Raw genomic sequence first — 5410 nt, forward strand, 5'->3', positions numbered from 1 at the left:
TGCTTGCTTGTTGATCCTTCATGTAACAGAATTTGCATGATTTATTTATTTATTTAATTTTTATAAATATTCATTTATTTATTTATTTATTTATTAATTTATTCAAAAGTTATGTATATTTTATTGACAGTTAGCATATTTATGAAAATCTATTGATGTTGAAAAGCTTTCAGCTAGTAATTTAAGTAAATTTTGTATGATATTTTGTATTTGTGCTTTTGGTAAAAAAAAAAGAAGCTAAATTAGGTGTAGTTTTGATGTCCAAAGAATTTTGACCTGGTCAGTAAATTTGTCTTTTATTGCAAATACATGTGTGCTCAAGAAAGGACCAAAACTATGGTTTCTTAAGTGGAATACCGGCATTCCATTGGCTTCTAGGCTAAGCAGCTAGGCATGATATTTAAAACTTTATTTTACATATATTTCAACAATATTTTTAAAACATCCTCCGCAGGTTACTGGCATGATGGACTTTTGAGACGGATTGGGTCGATAAGTCAACACAGCAATACACAGATAAGGTTTAAACTTTTCGTGTTCACATAGATGTAGTAGGATAAACATGTACGGTCTTAATCTAAATACAGAATTTCAAATCTGTTTTCACAGCTTATTTATTGCAGCTGTTCATTGCAAGAATGTACCACCAAATCACTAGTAACTAGCATATATATTTTTGTACACAATAAACTAAGTAAGAATTGAAAACTGAATACAATAAATTCTGTATATTTATTGTTCATTGCTACCATTTGTTAAACTGCATGCAGTTTTATCACATGTATCCATGAATACATGTAACTGCAAGATACTCCATAATTGTTTTGTTTTTAACATGGTCATGTTTGAGAAACCCCTGCTTTAAATATGCAGTTTTATCACGTTATTGAATACATGTAACTGCAAGATACTCCATAATTGTTTTGTTTTTAACATGGTCATGTTTGAGAAACCCCTGCTTTAAATATGTCCAGAGTTATGTCCCTTGACAGATAACTCTTTTTCAATTCTTTTCCGCATGTGCTAGTCAGCAGCTCTTTATTTCACAAAATGTCAGATTAGGGGTCAGATTAAAAAATTGTAATTAGGAAACGTTAAATTTATTGTTAATAGTTTAATGCGGTCATAATTACATATTAATATTATTGTGGTGCATTGTTCAGAATATATGTAAGTACCCGGTAATAACCTAAAATCATGACTTATCATGTTCAATATTTATTTCAGTCTGTGATCATATTCATTAGGTATACTAGTGGTCATATCACAGCTGGTCATGTTCAACATTTATTTCAATAATGATGTTGCTGGTCATGTTCATTATTTGTATTACTGTTAGTAGTGATATCACCACTATGGTAATGTTCCATTTTTATTTCACTAGTGATATTATCAATGTGATCATGTTTATTAGTTACATCAGTAGTAATATCAGCACTTGCCAACTTGATATTTATAACCATAGTGATATCACTACTGTGGTAATTAATATTCCTTATTTATTTTAAGTAGTGATATTACCAGTGAGATCATATTCCTTAGTTATATCAGTAATAAATAATATCACCAGTTATCAAGCTTGATATTTATATCCATATGGATATCACCACCATTGTAATATTCTCTATTTAATTTGGTCATATTTATTATTAGTATTAGAATTAAATAGTATTAGTGTTATTATTGTAAGTATTATTAATAGATATATCACTGATGTTTAAGTTCAGTATTTATATGAACAGTAATATCGCCAGATGTTTGATATTTATATTCATAGAAGGTAAACTGCAATAAAGTGACAATACCAAGGTAGGCAGTATATTAAAAGGTTCTAGTGTATAAAGATATTTAAACTACAATAGGGCAATTCATGAATCAGAATTATTTTTAAAGAATTAAGACAGAGTTATGTTCCTTTAATGATTCAATGAGTACCGGGGTACATAGTGTGTATTTTGTTAAATCTAATTTTAATTGTTTTAGCCATTAATGTAATTCATCAAGATTAACCTCGAATGCAAACGCAAGCGCAAGCCGAGGTTAATCTAGGGAGTGCAAACAGCCATAGGCAAAATCTAGCCATTCCGACAAAATTACTCGGAATGAAATTGTGGTCAAAATAACAAATACCATCTCATTTTCTCACCCCAGTCAGTTATCTTAATCCATTTCGAGCTTTTGGAGACCAAGAAATACTTACTTTGTACATATATCTTCACTCTGAATTACAGGAAAGATTTCTTTTCAACATCACCTGTCCTCAAAACAAGTGTGATTCTTATGTTTATTAGATTCCAGAGTAGTCCTCAGCTGGAGAGCCTTAACTGTCGCTGTAGACTGCTGGTCTTGAAATCTTCCCCGCAAACAAGGTAGACAACGACCATAGTTGAGCAAGGAGTTCCTTCTTCCGTTGAGAATCCAAAGTCGCTCGCTTCAAATATGCCTGACGACGATGGTGGGTCAGCATGGTCGACATGGAAGTAATGGACAAAGTAAGAAAAGCCAACATCTGTGCAGGTTGCTGGAACAATGCATAGCACCGGGAATCTTTCACCTGTGTAGCCATGGCTGCCAGAAAGACGTCTAAGTATGACTGCACATAGAGACATCGGCGTTGAGCTATGTCCATAGTTTGGACCTGTCGATCCGAAAGCTCCACCTGCGACGGTTTTCCCAACCAATACACATCATCATCTAATCCAGGAGCAGTGTCCTTGAATGGCATGTTGAAGACTGGATACGTCCTGGAAGTCCACTGCGGAAGGTGCCAACGCATCATCCGGAAAGTCCTTCAGTACTCTGGCACAGGCAAGACGGTCTGATGTGCTCGCCGCAGTTGGAGACACGGACCGTGGACGGTCCCATCGAGAGCCAGTGGAAACCTTGGACCCCACATCACACTTATTTTGAGGATAGGTAATGTATCCATAAAAGAGAAAACACCAAGTTTTCTCCAAAGTGATATTTTTCAAAAGCGTGCAGCATTTTTATCTGCCCTTATTGGTAGGAAATAAAATTATGTATGTGGAAAATGATTGGTGAAGTAAAAGTGCTCGATGTTCCACAATAAATACAAAATGAAATGAAATGAAATTAAAAAGATATTTTTTTTTAATTATAATACAAATTAATATAAATGAAATAAAAATAAATTTAATAAACCCCACATTTTTCTCATTTGCCAGTAATTAAAATGTTACTGATGTGTCTTGCTTATGCCTTTATTGTTCCATTTAACAACAAAATACTTTAAAATAAAAGTAAAATAATTTCAGGAACATTCCTCAATTCATAAGGCAGAATACTATATATATATATATACACAAACATGACAGTTATTTCATCATTTGTTGATAACATTTGTTCTTGATGATATCAAGCCATTTGGATAACTGTAATTGCAAATTGGCCACAGTAGCAGTATCGGTAAGGCGTCAATTGTCTGCTCTGGGATTCTTCACTACACGTGGGCAAGTTTTTGGGATCAATATCGGCACAGGAATAATGAAACCATTCACCATTCATGCACTGTTCCTGTCTTTCACAGCCAATAAAGTCTTCATCTCTGTCTTCTTTGCAACAATACACATCGCTGTCAACGTCCACTGATGTCTCTAACAATAGTGGACCAATGTGAACTTGTTGCCAGACTGCATTAACGATTTTGTCACTGAAGTCGTCTGTTTTTTTCCTATCCTCCACTACCTGCTTGTCAATTCCTTCTGGTGCACCGTGTGGTCTAACACCGGTATCTTCCATACCGAGCTGTTCTGTCGCAAGCAATGAAACCATGGCTTCTGTGGTGATGCACATCAACTCCCAAGCATGACTAAAGTTATCGCCGATATCCGCCTTTACATTTCGATAGTTGCGCACATTTTTATATGATACAAAGTTCCCTTGTCACCTGCACTGGATTTGTTAAAGAATGCATCATAATGCTGCTGTGTCTTGCTTGTGCCTTTAGTGTTCCATTTAACATCAAAATAATACTTTAAAATAAAAGTAAAATAATTTTAGGAACATTCCTCAATTTCTGTGAATTAAAAGTCAAACAGTACAACTTGATTTATAAGGCAGAATACTATATATATATATATACACACACACGACAGTTATTTCGTTGTTTGTTGATAACATTTGTTCTTGATGATATCAAGCCGTTTGGATAACCTTAATTGCAAATTGGCCTGGATAGTTGGACTGTTTGTTCTGCACAAAGTCTGGGAATGCTGTGTGACGTCTTCCAGGAATGGACTTGAAAATGCATTCATTTTTCATCATCTGTAGTACACGAGCGACATTAGCATCCCTTTTGTAACCTCATCTATGATGTCTGTAAACTTAATTTTTGACCATTTTCGAGTCAAAAACAATATCCAAAGCTTCTCCAAGCGGACCAACTATTTGACTGCATCGTGACAAGGTCGGCAACGAGTAATAACCTTTAGCCTCACTCAACATGCTTTTGAACAGACGGTTGAAAATTTTGTTCATGAGATCTGCTGGTAGATTACGGCCAATGCCCCCACTGTAATTTATGACTCTGTCCCATTGTAATTCGTGGTCAAGCTTCTGTGGTAATCAGCAATTTATTGAAGCTAACAGTCAATGAGCCACAATTACGTACTTCATGTGTTTTCGTCTGTAAAACTGCACACGGTAAACAGCCAGTGTGACATCATTGTATCAGCATCTGCTGCCCTGACCACATCTTGCCTGCAAAGAAGGTTCCTTCCACTCCATGCTATAACCACTGTATAGTTTCACTTGTAGTCGTCGCCATCAGGAGGGTTTGTCTTCCTTTTTTTAGTTGTTCCTCTCTTGGCTGACATCCTTTTTTGATGTTCTACTGTACTTGGCTCACTGCAGTACCAGTCACCATCAGGTACTGTGTCAGGTGTAATACTCACGCACTGATAATGGTACCACTCCTTTTGTTGACATTTGTCATCAGCAGAACACCCTATCATAGGAACATCTGTCCCAAGATCACGTTCACAGTAGCAGTATCGGTAAGACATCACTTGTCTGCTCTGGGATTCTTCACTACGGAACCATAACTTGGGCAAGTTTTCGGGATCAATATCAGCACAGGAATAATGAAACCATTTACCATTCCTGCACTGTTCCCATCTTTCACAACCAATGAAGCCTTCATCTCGGTCTTCTTTGCAACAATACACATCGCTGTCAACGTCCACTGATGTCTCTAACAATAGTGGACCAGTGTGATCTTGTTGCCAGACTGCATTAACGATTTTGTCACTGAAGTCGTCTGTTTTTTTCCTATCCTCCACTACCTGCTTGTCAATTCCTTCTGGTGCACCATGTGGTCTAACACCGGTATCTTCCATACCGAGCCGTTCTGTCGCAAGCAATGAAACCATGGCTTCTGTGGTGATGCACA

Source organism: Gigantopelta aegis, chromosome 2, assembly GCF_016097555.1.
Source record: "Gigantopelta aegis isolate Gae_Host chromosome 2, Gae_host_genome, whole genome shotgun sequence".
Lineage (NCBI taxonomy): Eukaryota > Metazoa > Mollusca > Gastropoda > Neomphalida > Peltospiridae > Gigantopelta > Gigantopelta aegis.